This window comes from Agelaius tricolor, unplaced genomic scaffold (genome assembly GCF_023055355.1).
Source record: "Agelaius tricolor isolate 1412-34295 unplaced genomic scaffold, bAgeTri1.0.p SCAF_7, whole genome shotgun sequence".
Taxonomy (NCBI): domain Eukaryota; kingdom Metazoa; phylum Chordata; class Aves; order Passeriformes; family Icteridae; genus Agelaius; species Agelaius tricolor.
In genome coordinates, this window is record NW_027269267.1 from 44,386,843 (window position 1) to 44,406,727 (window position 19,885).

Sequence of the window (19,885 nt, forward strand, 5' to 3'; positions counted from 1 at the left end):
TGACCTGTAGTTCAAACCTGCTAGCAAAGATAGAAAGAGTAATGCCAGTTGTGTCTGGAGCTGTAATTTTTTTTTTCTTTCTCTTTTTTTTTCTTTTTTTTTTTGGCTAAACTTATTATTCACATGCCTGCAATGTATCTTACTCAACCAACTATAGGTTTAAGTCTTACAGAAAAAAAGGAGACAGAAGGAGGGAATTGACCAACAAATTTGTGTATCTAGTCAAATACAGTATATCAGAGAAAAAAATTCCCTTCCATTATGATTTCACACACTGTCCTAAGCTTTACAAATTCAAGGCTCAGGGTTCCTCTTGGCAAAATATAAAACCAGTGTAAACTCCATTTGCCCACTTAAATAGGCATGTTGAATACACAAGAACTGTTCAAAGGAGTAATGTTTCCAAAATACCTAGGAATTGATGGTATTTAAGCTTTCATGTTTAAAACAAATTTTATTTCAGTTCTCCCTAGGTAATGCCAGATTAACCCATCATGACAGGAAAGACTGGAAGTTTAAACCATAATCATTGGACCTGAACATATTTCTACATGGCACATGAATGTCCAGGGAATGATCTTTCTGGATGAGCACAGAATTTATTTTAAATAAGTACACCATTGAACATGTGGGTGGGGAGGGACTTCAGAAAATGCATATGTAGCTAGAAACATATATTCTTATTTTACCAGCTGTTTAAAACCCTCTTTCTCTTTCTATATATCTTTCTTTTCTTGGACCATTAGATCTTCACAGGAAAACTACAAAAGTAGTGTGTATAAAAGCAAATGGGTCAGTGAACAACATTCCAGGTTTATAACATGGAAAGTTAAACAGCTTCACTCAATATCATCACTAAAGGAAAATATTTTTATTAATTCATTTTTCTTTCCCTTCCCACTATTGTGTTTTCTGATATGCTGTGCAAACACATGTATCACATCCATGGAATCTGGACCCTTACCTTGCCATTTTCTGATCCTGTGAATAGAACCTGAGAGATTCTTTAAGTTGCCCTCTTCTGCTTTTTCCTTCATCTTATTCAAGAGAATCTGAAAAAAATGTCCATGAGAAACTTTAAGAAATATGTTCATAATAGGCCACTGCAGAAAATACTGTAAATGAGGGTACAATGCCTTCATGGAAATCTTAGCAGAGTTTAGCCATGCATCTTGGCTGCAAACATCTGTATGTTTTGGCATGCATGACTGCTGTACAACCTGAGGACACACTGTGACATTCCTATGTGCTGCTTTTGACAACGCCACCTGCACATATTGCTTCTAAGAGCTCGCTGCTGCTATGGAGATGTGTCAGAATGTTAACACTCTCAGTGAGCTTTCATGTACCGTCTATAAAGCCCAGTATTGTGCAGGTAGAAGATTAGGTTAATTTCTTGAGAAAATCCTAGAAAAGTGAGAACAAAAGTGATGCTGTTGAGCATCAACAGGGCGGTGGTTTCCACTCTGCAGAGATTGGTGTGAAGGGCTCATCTGGAGGTGCATCCCTGGGTTCCCAGTGGCAGAAAGGATGTAAGATTGTTACTACCACATCTGTTACTGTTATTAAATAGTTACCTAGCTTTGAGTACCTGCACCTTTCTTATGGAACAGACCCCAAAAAATCCCAAAGTAATCAGCATTTCCTTGTTATAAATAAATATTGAAGAACTAAAAGCAAAACAGTCTAATGCTGCCAAAAGCACTATTTAGAAACACATAGACCTTTTGTCCCAATAATATCCCTTGAATATGAGTGTCCCTGAAGTCTCCATGTTATTGCCATTACTTGCTCCCTTTTGTGATTTTTTTCTTCATGTAACTGTTCCAAATACTATTGTACACTGGACACCTGTGGCTCATTTTGAAGGCAAATCATGAATGTGGACATAGAGCTTCCCTGTTTGTCCCATCTGGAGAGAAAGAGCTGAGCTTTCTAATAAAGATTAATTGCTAGAAAGGTTTCAGAAGGTAAGCCAGGAGTTAACTTCCTTCCCAGCACTGAGCTGCAGCACATAAATGCTAATTTACAGATTAAGAGCAATGCTAGGTAATGCATCATTACAGATGATGCATTGAGGCTACTATTGTATATCCTGATCTTAAAGGAATTGCAGAGGGAGAGAATGATTCTGAAATAAGTTTCTGACTGCTGCCTTCCCCTGCTCCCTGCGATTGCTGTATTGTAGGTAACACATGGTGGGTGTCAGAGGAGCAATGGTGAATGGGGCCAGCAGTGGCTTGGGAAGGCTGCAGGGGAGTGGTGGCAGCACAGGGGAGTGGTGGTGGCAGCACAATGATTAGTGCTCAGGGCAGAGCTGCTCCTGGAAAGAAACCCTAGGGACAGCCAGGTTTGAGGAGAAGTTTTAATACCATTGTGGCTGGTATTGTTTCCAAGTTTCTAATGAAGACAAACCTCAGGAAAGTCAAAATTAGAGAACTGCTCAGGTCTTGACATGGAGAGGTTATGGACTGAAGCATTGTGTTACCACCTGCACAGGGACATATTATCGATATGTGGTTGTCTCAAGAGACACACTTCTGAATTTTAGTAGCCATGTGTATATCAGACCTGAGGAAGGAGAAAAAGCCAAGTTTAGGTAACTCAAAAATAGGGGTTTAGGTCATGTCTTTGCCTGTGTTTAAGTAATTTCAGTGAACAAAACCTTGAGTTATATTATACTTTATTTACCCAAATACTGCTGAATTGAATTTTGCAAGTATGAGCTGTATAGGAGCATAACTTCATAGAGGTTCTCAGATGATTGATCTGTTTGTCAAGAATATTCCGAATGTTGTCTGCAGTTCTCTTTTGTTTCCCTTCTTGTGGAGTGTTTGGTATGAGATACATTATGAGTTTAGGCATTACACTAAAAAGCATTCATTGTAAACCAATATTTAAAGCTAAGTTTTGCTCTGATTTCTGCCACATAAAGCAACAATGTCATCATGGAAATACTATGAACTAAAAAATATCTGCATCTATTCCTTTCAAAAAAGAAAAAAACACAACATAATCTGCATGTGAACAATTTACGAACATGGTGCATCCAAGGGTATCCCTTTGGTCTAGTATTTCCATATTTGCAAATTGTACACAAGTAATATTGTCCTTGTGTTCTACTTGAAAGAGTAACATGATAGGTAATAAGTATCTCTAATAATTTATTGCTTTTACTCTCAAAATTTGCAGAAAGACACAGTGTTTTGATATTTTGGTTTTTTGTACAGAAATTAAAAACATTGAGAATATGGTGCTAGCTGCAAGTATATGACCTGTTGTAAGATCTATTAAATAAACCCAAAGCTATTTCTTGTTTGTGATCGCAGCTTTATATACCAGACATTGACAAAATATGCAGAAAGTACAGAGAACAGTACAAGCTAATCACCAACTTTGGTTGTCAGAATTTTTTGCTCTGAAACGTAGGTGATTATGATTCAGCATAAAAGGCAGCTGCAAGCCATTCAATACTGTCTTTCATTGGAAGGGATAAGAAATGATCATCCAGCCTTCTAAATTACACACCTTCTTTCTAACTTTGCCAAGATTCATTTCTGCCTTCTCTTTCAACCTTTGTTAAAAAAGAAAAAAAGAAATTTAATGATACTATTCTCATTATACAGCTATCAGTTACATAAAATATCTTTGTTTAGAGGCCTAATAAAATTGGTCATATAAAGAGGAAATGAGATTTTGAATGTAAAACGAAGCTGACAGTGCTCTTCTATTACTATGGTCTTATTAGGAAAAATTCTCTGACATCTGTTTATCCCCTGCAGCCAACCTTGTATTCAGAACACAGTAATTGATTCACAGCATCCACTGGGGATCTAACTGGCTCACTTTTCCACACCGCACTACACAGGTATCTCTGCAGCTAATTCTGAATGTACATCTACATCGTTATCTCCTGGTGAACTGTGACCCGAAACACTTTGGAGGCCCAGATGAAAGTGCTTCCTCACCCCTCCAGTGCTGAGGGTGCAGGCGTTTCTGCAGCGCAGCAATTCACCCAGGACACCCAATCACAACCAGCCCCTTTGAAGCCCCGCTCAGCTGGGAGACCATGAATGATTCATGGCTTCTCTACACACACTAAAGGGGGAAGAGCAAAGCTAGTGTGTATTATTCAGGACTGCATCCTCAATAAGCCTCCATGTTCAGCAAATTGCTACAACGTTTTTCTGCTTAGTCCTCACCTGTACACAACATCTCTTTCTGTGCATAACCTTCTCATTTTAACAAAGATAGGCTGATTATCTAGGAGGCCGTGGTAATTAACATCAGTAAAAATAAAGAAGTCCAGTGTCAGTGCACAAAGCCAATGTTCAAAGGATTATAAGGAAATTATAGTAGAGCAGACAATACTAGTTTTACAATGGTTGAACTACCATTTTTTTGTTTACCCACTTCCATTTCCACGACATCATAGGTTCATTTGGAACCCAGTTTAATTGTGGGCTTCAGACTCTGTACATACGTTGTTTGTTTGATGAAAGACTATTAACTCCCATTCAAGATATCACAGAAGCTGATATTTGCAATTAATAGCTGCAAAGGAACCACTGAATTTCCAGGTATTCGGGTAGTAAAGCCAGACATCAGTTCTCGAACTGCTTCTCTTAAAAGGTTCTTTTCTTATATTCCCACTCTCAGAAAGATTTCCAGAACAAAAGATAATTATGGCTTAAATAATAAATTCTATCTTTGCATTCAAATACCTCATTATGCACCTGTGCGGATAGGATCACAAGACAGCCAACACCCACTAGTCCATCCATACCGTTCGCCCTGCTGAGGGTGAATAGATCCTTCTGAGGTCACAAGTTCATAACCCTTTTCCTTAAAGGTAAAATTCAGAAAGGGGCAAAGACAAAAGGTAAGTTAGTTCCCATTGTCATCTTCATCACTGGCATACAGATGAGGTAGCACAGCTAAACCTCACTCATGAGAGAATAATGTAAGTGCTGAGAAAGTAGAGAATTTAATAAACTGGTTTTATAACTGCCATTGTTACATTCCAACTTCTCGAGATTCATGCCTTCAGAGATCACATGGTTCTCATCATCAATTTCTCTTGTTTTCAAGGGCAATAATGATTAGATTAATGAATTAGGTGAACACAAATCTACAGGTCAAAAACCCAGGGGATCTAGGTGTGCTGGTTGAGAGCGGCTGAACATGAGCCAGCACATGCTCAGATGGCCAACAAGGCCAGTGACATCCTGGCCTGTATCAGCAATGGTGTGGTCAGCAGGACCAGGGCAGGGATTGTCCCCCTGTACTTGGCACTGGTGAGACCACATCTGAGTGCTACGTCCAGTTCAGGGCCCCTCAGCTCAGGGAGGACTTGAGGTACTGGAGTAAGTCCAGAAAAGTTCAATGAAGCTGATGAAAGGTCTGGAGCACAAGCCTTACAAGGAGCAGCTGAGGGACCTGGGGTTGCTTAGCCTGGAGAAAAGGAGGTCCAAGGGGTGACCTTATTGCTCTCTACAGCTGCCTGAAAGGAGGGTGTAGCCAGGTGGGGGTCAGTCTCTTCTCCCAGGTAACCAGTGACAGGACAAACTATGCCTGGGGAGGTTTAGGTTGAGTATTATGAAGAATTTCTTCACAGAAAGGGTGATTGGGCATTGGAACAGACTGCCCAGGGAGGTGGTGGGGTCATTGTCCTTGTCATTAAACACTGGAGGTGTTTAAGGAAAGATGGAACATGGTGCTTAGTGCCATGGTGTAGCTCACAGGGGGGCGTTCGGTCATAGTTTGGAAGTCAATGATCTCAGAGGTCTTTGGCAGCCTAATTGATTATGTGATTCTGTGACTTAAGAAGGCTTTATTGTAAGGCTTATGATGCACTTGATTCAAGGATCCACCACAAAGGAAACAGCCTGATAGGTCTGAACCTCCTAGCAGAGAGGTAGCCACAGTTACTTATCTTTAATCATGAGAGAAAGAGGAAGAGGAGCTGTTTATAGCCACTCAGGAGCAGCAAATTTCAGGGAAAGACTGCCTTACCTGTGAAATCTAGTCTCAGGTAGGGAGAGACCTAGGTTAGGGAGATGGGTTCCTTGCTGTTATTCCTTCTGGCTTTGTGAAGCCTGTACTTTATACTGTTGGCCAACTTCAGTAGAAGCTAAGAGCTCTTGGAAGCAGGAATTTTGGATGGAAAGTTCTCATTTACCTGAAGAATTAGCCACAGAAATGAAGAACATCACCTCTACCCCATGAAAGGAATCTCCTTAATCCACCCAGATGGACAGAAATCACAATTAAAAGAAGAATTTGCAGTGAATGAAGAAGTACTTCCTTTGCTGTCCTGTTACAATTACAAACTCAGAAAATGGGCAGGTTCCAGAAAGACCCTATTCCTTAGCACTTTTTTACCAAATAATGGTCTCTAGTGCAACATGTAGGGCTTTGGCATGACTTTTCTGAGGTCCTTAACTCTACTTTTCCAGGATACAGAGAGGATAGTTAGTTATGGTTTCTGTGTATTCCACATGCAGATAATATACTTACTCTCAACTTGCAATCCTGCATGTTAGTGAATTTTTTTCCAATAATGTTGTACAGAAAAGAATTTTTTTCCAATAATGTTGCTCACTTTTAAGTATTTCCCACTAACAACATTAAGTTCATCTATTGAAAAACAGTTAAAATGGTTAGAATCACATTGAAGGATAAGCTCATTGAGCTTTTTTATAGTAATCATTAGAGATTCTTTTATTTAAAAAATAATTTTATAGTAATCATTTGGAGTTTTTAAACAATTAGTGAAACAAGAAGAATTACTAAAGGACAATGACTAACAGAGGAATACACTATACCAAAACAAGGAGTAGCCAAGGCACACTGCAATTCAGTAGGAACTGTACATATATAATTTTATATATAATTATATATTATTGTACACATACATGCAAACATATATATGAAATGGTTATATGTGCAAGAGGCTCTTTGTAGCCAAAGCTGAAAGTACCAAAGAAAAGGCTGTGACAGTCATCTAGGATTCATTGGCTGAATGTCCTTAGTGTAGGGAGATATCGCTTTGGTCCTTGCCAATACCTCCCTGGCTGCAAAATACCTCTGGTCCAAAAAAGGGCAAACCTCTGTCTCCTGCTGGGCTAACCTATGATTGTTGATTAGGCATCCTAATCCCAAAATGTGCATGGAAAAATATTCCTTCAACTCCCTTTATATTAACGGCTGTCTAGAAGAGATGTGTGATTAGGGCAGTTTTTCAGTCCCAATATTGTTATATAAGTCACCTCCGTGTTCAAACTTGGCTCTTCTGTTAGACACAGGGTAAGATTCAAGACAAGTTCTCACAGTCTGTCAATGGCCATTGCAAGGTGCCATTCCTATGCATTATTTAGAGAAAATGTGCCTAATTTAGACATTTGAATAATATCTAAGGGCTAGACAACCAATGACTAGGCAATGCAGCACTCAGCTCTGAAGGGTCGCATCCCAAATTTTATACGTAATTTTAAGACTCAAAGGCTTGTGTCTCTGTCAAATAAGATAGACATCCAAGCAGTAGCTAGGAGCTGAGCTGGGATTTAAATTGATTGATCAAATGAATTGATCAAATGTTAGCTCCTGAGACAGATATCCGAATGTAAATTACAACTCATTTCTTGAACACTGGATTGCTAAAACTGTTTCTAAATTTTTCAGCTAAATACACAGGGAATTACAGTGTATTCTGTTATCTAAACATTAATATTAAGAATATCTTCAATTCAGATTTCTGTAATCTCTAGGCCCTAAATTAATAATTAATTTTACTCTATAATTTTACTTTATGGTGGGTCTATAACTTTGATGGCACAAATTACTAAACCTGAAGTTTAAAGAACTGAATTAGGTACAGCTTTATCGACCAGTTTAATAATACCCATAAGACAATATTTTGCTTAAAAACACAATTAAACTGATTTTCTGAATTATATAATTGCTTCATTAATCAAGCATTTCAGAATTTACAACAGAAAAATCTTTTGACTGAGAAAAAAATGCCTTTACTGCTTTGTAAAATTACACCTTCCCTAAGAAATGTTTTGTTTTAATTGCTCTTTGTGACTAGCTGGATATCCTTTGCAGTTGTCATTTGCAGTATATAAAATTTCTAAATTTTTCTACAAAGTCAAACTTTTTTTTCTCATTCTTCAGTAACATGCAGAACACACAAAACATCTCCAGTCATTAAACCAGTGGAAATAGTAATAGGAATAATACCAAAGACAATTATATTAATGAGAATGTGAAATTATTTTGCAGATTATAGAATGCAGAAAAATAGTTTCAGGATCAAATTAAGGATGTAGACACAATCCACCTCTTATTTACACCAGACTTCCTCAGGTCTTCATTTCTATACCCCTGGCTTTCAACTCAGAGAGTAAAAGAAATATAAGATCTCTCTAACATAGCATAGATAGATGAGAGAGAAAAGCTAAACTTTCCCCTTTTTATATTTTAATTTTTATTGGTTTATATTTGCATGTTTAGCAAAAAAAGTGTCAATATTCCCTTATATGTTAGATCTGCAATTTAGCAAATAGCCTTATGCATATGTTCACAGTTATTTAAACAATTAAGTGCAGGACTTAGTTAATATGTGGATACATATGCTGAGATTGTTCTTCTGTAAATTTTCTGACTACAGTGTATGGATCTGTAGTGACCCTGGGTTCCCTTTTACACTATTTCAAAGAAATGGGCATTTCTAGCCTGCAATTCATCTGAATTGTTTCAGATGTCTCCTTCTGTTGAGATGTTCCTATCCCTAGTCACAGTGTCAGGAAAGTGATTATTTGGCTCAGATAGATATCCTTGTACAGTTCCAAATCTGTGGTATTTTCCATACATTTTCAGCTGTCATACTGAGAAGGAAAATGTTTTGAGAAGGACTCTAAAAGGAGGAAGGTTACTAAGAAAGACAGCAAGGGTTGCAAGTAAAAGGAGCCAGTAAGAAAGAAAGTATGTACACAAGAAAAGCACTCCAAACACATGGAAAGCTGGAAGGAAGGTGCATCAAAGTGAGCAGTGGGTACTATATTAGAAAGCAGCATCATGAGACAGGCAGTCAGATCTAAGGAATTCAGAGCCACCAAGGTGAAACCGAAAAGCTTCAGTTCCCATCAATTTGATGGAAATGCTAAAGATGATCTAGTGAAAGAACCAGAGGAGCAAAAGCCTACTGGGGCACAAGCAGGCAAGGATTGCTGCATTTGCGTGTCACAAATGTAGAAACTCCATGGAGGAGGAACTTACAAGCATAAGAGGAAACAGTATGGGCCAGGGAGTATTATGGTATATCATACATGTGCATCCTTTCTGAAGACATCGTGGCTTGAGATTCAAGTATTCCCTCAACTGTCGCAGACATCTTTTGTGAAAATCCTTTCTTAGGATTTTTTCCCTTCTGAGAAGCTGAGGCCTCAGAAACAAAATGTAAACAATGGTTATCTGCTGCTGTGGAATGCAACAGGTGGATCCGTGGTTGGTCTCGTGTGGATGTTTGGATTTAGTGACCACTCATGGCAGAGCTGGCTCTCTCTCTCTGTCCGAGCCAGCTGCCTTTGTTAGCATTCTTTTCTATTCTATTCTTAGCTTAGCTAGCCTTCTGAGATGAAACTTTTCCTTCTATTCCTTTTAGTATAGTTATAATATAATATATATATAATAAAATAATAAATCAAGCCTTCTGAACATGGAGTCAACATTCTTGTCTCTTCCCTCATCCAAGAACCTCTGTGAACACTGTCACACTCAACTACAAGGAGTTTTAGGAGATGAAACATCTTCACTAGAAGCATTAAAAAAATATTATTTGCTTCCTTCATCTTTCAACCTTACCATTCATTTTTCTCTTAAAAAATTTCCAGGCCATTTGCCACACATGATAATCTCCTGCCTCTAAGTAACTGAACAGGTTAACCAAGCCACTGAGCACTGAAATATTCTTGCCTAAGCAGGCACAGTAGGGGACTCTTGGTAACAGTAACTTGTCCTTTCAGGATGAAATATAGGGAAAGGATGAATGAGAAGAAACTTAGAAATATACAAGAAAGAATAGCCCTTATCTGATACAGAAAGAGAAATTCCTTGCCTGTAAAAAGTGCAAAGAAAAGTGAAAGATACTTTAAAAAATTCAGCTTGTACATACATTCTTCCTGTTCTGCAAAATTTCTGAAAACAACATGCATGATTTTTAGAGTACTTAGCACACCAATCACCACACTCCTGTAAAAAGACATATGAGTGCAGACAATTGCACAAGCCATCAAAGTTTTGTGTAGGTCTTTTACTTCTCCTGCTGTCCAATGTATGCAAATAATGAACATAAGCTCCATCTTTACACAGTTCTAGTGTGGCTTCTTAAAACTTCAATACTACCCCAATATTGCAAAATGAGCCATTTTAAATTCACTATTCCTGTTGCATCTTTGAAGACATCTGCTTATAGCAAAAAAAATCATTAGGTGTGGAGCACCAAAAAATAATTAGGTGTATAATTTTCCAAGGAACTACACTTTTCTTTTAACTGCATTAGTATTTAGATGGTGGATTATTTTGCAAGCTCCGTAGCTACAAAGTCAATTACATACATGAAAAATAATTTACGAATCTAAAGCAAATGGAATATTTACAAGATGCTAAATGCTGGCAGCATAAAGAATGAAAAGAAAGAAATTTTCTAGTTTTAATTTATTTCATAAAATTTTATTGATGTTTATAATTTCCAAACAAGAAAACCTATCATCTAAACAATTAAATTGATAAACATGTTAAAATACATATTTGTCTCATTTTGACAAAAGAAAATTCTGTTAAAATGAGAGCAATAAAATTCAAATGATTAAACATTGGGATAGCAAAGAAGTAAAATTCTTCAATAAATATGTAATGGGCAAAATGGCAATGGAAAATAGATATCATTGTTCACAAATAAATAGCAAAATCAGCAGTCAGACTTTGTAAGAAAGTCAAGTCAGGTGCGTGCAAAACTCAACCCTCTCTTCTTTAAACAAGTCTTAGTTTTTACTTTTCTCTATGCCTCTTCTGGGTGCACTTTCACATTTCAGTGGAATAAGGAATGATTTCACACAGCACTAGGTAAAAGTTCATCTTTGGGAAAGTATGTGAAGAAAACTTCAGAACATTTGAAGTATGGGAATTAGTGCTTCTAACTCTGAACCTAGGTACTAAAGCCAAAGAAGGAAAAAACTCCATAATATTGATTTTTCTTCAGAGAAAAGAAGAGTAGCTGTGTTTCTACTGATCCTTATCTGCTGAGCTCTCCCTTTCTGGGGCTACACCTGTGTACAATATCCAGGCTGTGAGCTTTATCAGGTCAAGCTTTTAGGAACAGTGAGTTCATATAATGTTCAGGGACCTGTTCTATGTACCCCTGCTAATAGTCCATCCTCTTATAGAGGACTTTCCTTGTTATTAATTAATCTCAATACTTAGCCTTTCAAAAGCATCAGAGTGAGGATGATCTCTCTTGGTCCATACACACTCATTTTTGATTAGCTGTGCCTGTGAACTGCAATAAAATTATCCCTGTCCAGGGATAATTTTAACTCCAGAGCTAAGCACAGGGAAACCATGTTGGTGCATTGCTGCATCGTTGAGACATGGGTTTGGCCAAGGGGTTACACTGATTTGTATGTGCCCTGCCTTTGGGGCTTGCTGGTGCTTTGCTCCAAATGCACCATCCCACTGAGAATTAGCCAGAGTTTCCATGGACAAACACCCCTAGAAAACACTCTTAGGAGCACAAGCTGATTATCCAGGTTCCCCTTACAGGGACCCCTGTAGTGGTAGTTACAGTGAGAGCAGTCAGATCACACAGGGCTGCAGTAGAAGTTCAGTGAGGCCACAGCCTCTAGGAGGGACATCCTTTGGAAGCAGAAATGGAAAAATTGTAATATTTATAAATATCAAATCAAAGTTTGAGATGTCTATCCCCTATCAATTAAAACCAGTGACTGTGAGGCATAATGTTTTACATACAATATTGATAACTTCAGGAATATTTTTGATAACCCAAATTTGAAATCAAGGGTTCAATTTATGGCCAGTGAAACACAACTAAATTGTTCAAAAGAAAGAGTGTCCTGAAGGCTAAACTCTTCAGGAATTTCATCATTAAAAGTCTCTTAGACATATGAAAATCATTTAGATAAGGACCTTACAGATTTTTCCTACTTCTGAAAGTATCTCTTTAAGAGATCTACACTTAATTTTATTAATTTGGAGACGAAAGAAAACAGGCAGATGCATAACACTGACATCTTTATAAAATATTTAACAAAGATATCTGTCAAGGTTTTCTCTATTTTTTTTTTCACACCATAAAATTTCATCTACTACTTGACATAAAACAACAAGCAGGATCTGATCTAAGCCAAACAGGAAGAGTATATCAGGTCTCCAGAAATTACTCTAGTAGAGAAAAAGACCCTTTTCTGACTTTCACACTTGCGAGATAAGAGTATTGGTAACTTCTCACCAGATAAACAGTCATTTTTAAGTGTTACAGTGTTCACAGGGGTTTTCAGTTGAGGGAAGAGACGAGAATGTTGACTCCATGTTCAGAAGGCTTGATTTATTATTTTATGATATATATATATATTACATTGTAACTATACCAGAAAAGAATAGAAGGAAAAGTTTCATCTCAGAAGGCTAGCTAAGCTAAGAATAGAATAGAAAAGAATGATAACAAAGGCAGCTGGCTTGGACAGAGCGCGAAAGCCAGCTCTGCCATGAGTGGTCACTAAATCCAAACATCCACAGGAGACCAATCACGGATCCACCTGTTGCATTCCACAGCAGCAGATAACCATTGTTTACTTTTTGTTTCTGAGGCCTTCTAGCTTCTCAGAAGGGAAAAAACCTAAGAAAGGATTTTCACAAAAAGATGTCCGCGACATTTAAGCATTCTTGTCCCCTTTTTTTCACTAGGTTTAACTCTTATCTGTGCAATCAAACAGGACTCAGCTGAAAATTCATTAGTGTTAAGAATGGGCCTGATTTCTCTGAAAGAAAGCAATTTCAAAGACAAAGAAAAAATTGGGATAATTATAGGTAGTCTTGATGGAGAAAAGCTGAATGGCTCTAGCTGAGTTTTCTCTTCTAACACACAGGAATATTTTCAAAACCTGTTACCTGGAATGAGTCAAGGCATGTAAGTCTGTATAATTAAAAGGCAAAGGAACCAAGTAAAGCGTTAATCTATCAGTCTTTCCTAGCAAACCGTTCACTTGATAGGAAAGAATGGATCTTTTTCAGAAGAAAACCTTAGAAATTTGCACTTATTCAAATTCTCTTATGGGAGGATTTATTGTATTCAAAAATTACCCCAATACATACAGATTATATAAAAAGAAATATAAAATGTATCCTTCCAAGCACATAACCATGCACATATACATGCAAATATATTTTTTTAACCAGATATATGTTGGTGTAAGATCACTTAGCCATTTTCTTTACTAGTTCTTACCACTGCACATTAAATGTTTGCGACTTAGAGCCACATAAGAAAATGAAATCTATACCAAAAACACCCCTGCAAAAACCAGTAGCTCAGATATACAATCAAGTCACTATGTCTCTACTTTTACCTGCATTAGCCTTAAAGGTTGCCAAGCAAAATTTCACATACTATAGGCTAAGTTTTTTAAATCTCTTGACTTCATGCATCATTGATGTGGTACTTAAATCTATTATGTCCCACTCTCAGAAGTCGTGCTCTGATTAAACAAACATCTCCATGACCTGAAAACCAAAGGCAATCGTGCAGTAATGGGTCTCCTTCAGTAAAAAAAGCTGTAATGCCTCCTAATCAATGGGCCAAAGCCTAGAAAAGGCAAAAAGGTTTATTCATTCAAACTGAATGGAAGCAATGAACAGACACAGTGCTAGAGCCACTTCCCTAGGAGTCATGCTTCTGCCATATATATATTCAATTCCATGCCTTAAGAGAGGACATTTCAATAGAACCAATAAGTGCAGGCATCTTAGAGCAGAAGCTGCTCTTTTCTCCTCTTCACACACTATCCAATATTGTCACGTGTTACATTATCATAAACATCTGCTTTTGGAGTCTGTTGCATGTGATGCTTAATTATTTTGTCATTTACTAGATTTATACCATGCACAGAGGGTTTTCATCCTAACTACCTAATATTAATTTGAAGTCATTTGTCTTAAGTATCATTGCAGGGAGGTTTTTGGATAATACACCATGTTGAAGCAAACTGTTTGAAAAGGCTATCAAACTCACCAAAGGAATTGCAGGTTCATTATAAATTTGCTTGCTTTCTGTACATTCCTGTAAGAAACTTCTCCAAAGATTTACTAATGCCAATGCAAGAATATATTGGAATATGCATGCTGTAATAAGATTAAATGTGCCTGTTACTTTAGCACTGTATAGCAAGAAAAACTGTTACAGAACTCTTTGATCAAGTGCTAACAAATGATATCTCTCACTGCTTCACATAAAATGTGCACTATGTTTGAGATAATTATGTTTATTCTTTGCTTGATTTGTGCAAGAAAACCTGCATGCCTTTTGCACAACTTGCAAGAAGAAATTACAGTAAAATGCATGGTATCCGCTGCAACCACCGAGGCATAATGTTCTATCCCACTCCCCTTGCAGAATTAATGCAGACCTGCATAAACTTAGTTCCTATAAAACCTCTCTCTAACCTGAGAGGAACAAAATCTTACTCCAAATTAGTTTGTACTGTTGATAATACCAAGAAGTCCACATACCAGAAAATCATGTGACTGGGTCAGTGTGCGTCTGAGCCTCATTAAAACTAAGGAGTCATTTTTATGTATAATGAACAATTAACTTTATGCAAAATTCCTACTATATGTACTTGCCTTGAGGCATTGTTTGTTATAAAAGACAAAACAAAAATTGGGGTCTTGATCTGTCAAAGTGCTGAGAAACTCAACTACTCTTGAATTCAATGCATGTTCAGTACCTTCCACTCTTGTTTAATTCAATGTCAGTTGAAGGTACTCAGCTTATCCACGAGGTTCTTGGACACCTGGGGTTTGGGCGCTGTTGTTCTCCAACTCTGCAGTGTCACTTCTTATACATCTCACACAGACAATGCTCTCCTTAAAAAAAGCAAAGTCTGCCAGTGCCAGCCATGCTGGATCAGGCACTTTTGGAGTTTCCCCCCTCCCCCCCCCCGATGTCATGAATTTTGAAACACTAAGAACATTAAACTGTTTTAATTTGTCCATGATCTTTATGCCAAGCCATAGGAAGTTGCTGCCTTACAGTGATTCCTATCACATTTTGTAGTGCCTTATAACAAGAATACTGAAATATATGAATCCTTTTCTTAAACATTGTTAATAAAATATTAAATTGTATATTAAAATTTTCAGAACGATATTGTCCTGTCTTGAACTAATTTATAGAGGAAATAAAATAAATTTTTCTGAACTTACAGTGATTTAACCCTGATTTATATTAATATAGGATATGTTGAATGGAAGGCAAACACATTTATGTTTATACAGTTCATAATTCCATTATCTATATATCTTTACATAATTTAGAACAATGAATCACAGTAATTTTCCATGCAATAAAAATAAAAGTCCCAAGTCTCTTTTATGTTTATTGCATCTGCTTGCAGTGTTACCTTGATTTTTCATGCTGAAATACCTTCTGATTGTTTTCTTTTATGATTTTGTTTTTCATCTTTCACTCTATTTATCTTCTCTCTTTTTGCTCAGATGTACAGCCTGAAAACACAACTCTAAAATCTGACTCTTTCAGCTTTGGTCAAATTAACACACTGCCACTACATCTGACCTGTTACAAAGAGTTCCTTAATTTTCCCTTTACTAAAATTTCAAATAGCTAGCTGTCAACACAATGCATTTCCATTTGTCCACTACATAATAGCCAATTAAAAAAATGTGTTTAACCCTGGTGCTAGGGAAATGGATCAGCAAACATGGAAAAGAAAATATAAAGCAAGGGGGAACAGTTTTTAAAGCAATGAAATGTGTTTACAAGTGTCTGAATTCAAATTTTATCCTGCAACTTTACAACCAAGTGGATAGATTTGCCATACTGGTCACTTGCTTTCAAACTAGTACAAACTAGAGAATCCCAGCTTAATGTTACTGGTTTTGTTTTTCCCCCTTATGAAGTGTCTCGTCCTTTAAAAAATTTTAATATGAAAAATATTGGCTTGGTGTTATAGTGAATTTTTATGAATATCTGTCTTTGTATACATCTTGCCCTTACTTGCCAGACAAACACAAATGAATACGAATCTTCTGTCTGATTTTCTTTTGGGCTCTGGTTACTCTATAGTTTATTTTAAACATCATTCTAAAGGACTAATTCAAAGATTCCTTTTTAATACATTTATATTGCAGTTATTTGAAAGGAAATACAATTGCCAGCAAACTAAAAAGCAAAGATGTAATACAAATGGCATTTTGATCTGGATGAAGAAAGCAGAACCAAGCCAGATTATATCTTTTTGGGTTACATTTGTAGGTGGTTTCAAAGAACTTCCAAAATAACTGTGGTTCTTCTCATCTGCTTTTTTGTTTTCATTTTATATTGTACCTGATTTTTTTTCACTTTCTTGGGAGAGGATATGTTTTGATATTGCCATCTCTCAGATTTTTTTCTTTCTTTCTTTCTCTGTTTAAATGTGAGAGAGTGTGTTGTATGTCCATTTCTTGTGGTTTATTTTTCCTTAGAGAATTCCCAAGACTATGCACTGACAGATCCTGGTATCCAAGGGGGAGTCTACTCACAGGATTAAAGGCGAGAACCTCAATTAGACTATCTCTGATTTCTTCAGATGTTTTTTCTAATCTTTTAATATGGGATTAAAGTCTGCTAGAACCTAGCTTGCTTTTTTCTTAGGTAAGGTCTTTGTTGCAATGCAAGCTAGAGATATTTCTTTCGCCTTATGGAAAAAAAGAAAAAAAAGGGAAGTAGAAAGGGAATGGGAAAAAAAAAAAGCTTGTCTCTTTTTCCTAATTTGGAGTCATTCTAGTCCAGATGAGGATAATGAACTTTTGTCAGCTCTTATGTGATACTGCGTACAAAATAGCTTGATAAGCAATGTGAAGCATACACACGCTTCCCAATGATCCGCAGGAAAACTCCCTCAGAGACTGATTAGCCCATGCTTGTCACAAGTAGGGGAGATAATTATGGGGGCTTAACAGTCTATATGGTGGATCTTTTGAGAGGAGAAGGGTAGATCTAAGACTGTCTCATGGATCAACTGTAATTTTTAATATTACAGATAACGTGTGTGGTTTTTTTAGTATATCCCTGGAGCCCGGGTAGTGACTCTTCCCATAGAGTGACATCATATTACTTTCCAAGAAGATAAAAATTGTTCAAATTAGATTATCCCTAATTAGTATAATCTTATGAACCATTCTGAAAAGTTTATTGCACCCATGCTGGCAGTCTCTGATTCCATATTGAGAGCTTCTTATTGCTAATCCTTAACCATGGAAATGAATTCACAGTACATAAAAGTAATGTTGTTGTATTTCTTCATTTAATAAACTCCACATTGTACTCTCATTCCAAAGTTAATAGCTATTTTTATCAATCTCTGTATATCAGGTAACAAAATATTTCAACATTTTTTAAAGTATAGACTGTGCCATTCTGGCAGTAATTTGCATTCATTAAATTCATATGTTTGTTAAGCAGAGATGGCAAGAGACTGGGGGAGGGGAGTTTTAGCAAATGTTCTTTACTCTTGTTTATGAACACGGACATCCTGTGAACACTCAGTCCTCTGTATGTGTATTGAGACACTAAGCAGAGCAGTGTGAAACATAACCACACTCCTGCTGCCTCGTCTGCTTTCATTGATTACAGTGGTGTTTGTGGATGCTCCATCATCCAAAAATAAGGATACAATTTTCCCATCAGACAGGTGTGAGTATTTTGCTGAAGTAGCTTTTCTTGTTAGAAGGGCGTAGAGGTTTGACACCTCTATCACCTCACAAAATCTTTTCGACATTTGACTCTTAACTGCACAACCAAGTAATTTTACATTCCTTCCAGTACAGCTTTCATCAAGGTGACATCCCACACCCAGTATTTCCTTTTGATCTCCTGCCTAAATTTTTCTCACCCTTCCCACCACGTTTTTGTGTATGAGTTTGTGGGGTTGCCAGCCCACTCACCTGGGCTGCATTGCTGCAGTTGCTGCACTGTTATTATGTGGTCAGAGCAAAGCAGCTGCTCACACATTCCCAGAGTGCCAAATCAGAAGAACTCATAGGATATGCAGCTTTCACTGGAGGCTCTGTCCTCGTGGCACAGGTTAGCCCTCACTGCACAGCAGGCATGAGCTTTGCTCTGCTCAACTATGTGCAGCCCTTCTATAAAAAATATACAGCAAATTAGATTAACAGCAATTTTTTTCCTCTGCTTCACTTTCTGAAGGGTATTCAGAGCCTGTGGTTGTTGAGAACAAAGCTAAAGTCTCAAAAGGTATACAGGCTTCTACAAACAGCCCCTTAGCAACATTCTGATGATCCCAATCATCAGTAAATTGAAGTAACTGTGTTAAATTTAGTGAAGGTTTCACTGACTCTGTCGGGAGGTTTGACCCTCTATACTGCATGTGCGTTTCTGTTTCAAGCTAAGAAAACTCCATGTCTACAATTTCAAATTTTGTTTGACCTCTTCTTTGCAGACAGACCTGAAATGGTACTTTGTCTTCCTCTCAGGGTGATGACCTAGAGGGTGAAGTCTCTTTCATTTGCATGGTTATATTGCTCTCACAGTGTCTGTCTCTGAAGTTTCTTTACCACAGAAGAGCAATAAGACTGTAAAGAGTGTTTTAAAAGAGCAGAGAGAATCTCACTTATGATTATTTCTGGGTCTAATCTTGTAACAGAGTAAGGCTGGGATAATGCACTCTGTAGTGACCCTAGGATCAGTCAGACTTACTGAGATACATTTCATTGATTTCTGACTCTGAGTTGCAATTGATCTGGCTACTCTTAGCTGTCCTTGCAAAGCTAACCAGTGCCACTAATTCTCTTAAGCAGCAGTCAAGAGATGCAGATAAAAGCTGGTAATTCACCTTGGCTCAAATATCATGGCTCTTAAAAAGAAAATAGAGGGTTTACGCCTTACTTATAAAAATGCATAATCTGCATGCTGACTGCATGTTGTGCCATAGTGGAGTGTATTTCAAGGCTATTAATTAAGGCAATAAAAGATTGAGAGCTCAGAAAGAAACTGCTTCTAACAAAACCAATAATTCTATCTTTAGCTATGAAAATAGCTGTAAAATCAAATATAAATGATCTTTTTATAGAATTATTGTACTTAGATGAGCCTGGGAGCACGGGAAGAAGCTGGTTTTGCAGATCTAACATTTTTATTCCAAGACAAAGGCAGGCAGTTTGGAGAGAACCACAGAATATCTGTGTGACACTTTTGGTATAGGTCACAGCATATGAAGGAAGATGCTGTGCTAGAAGGAAATACTAAAAGCAGACAAATATTATCAGAATGAAGACACTACACAATAGTGTGAAGACAAGCTAGAAAAATGTGGACAAAGCCAGATTCAGACTACAAATATTCTATAATAATATTCACCACTTTTTCACTGTAATTCCTATGAGAAAATTTCAGAAATATTGTGCTTTATTGAGAAATTGGAAGAAGGTGAAAGCCAGATAATATTCTTCTGTGAGCATGGTCACAGAAAGGCTTTATTGGAAGTGTTCACCAGAACATCAGCAATTCTCTTTCACCTCCTGAAAAAATTTCTGGCAACTCATAAAAGGGTAAAAACCATATTGTGAAAAT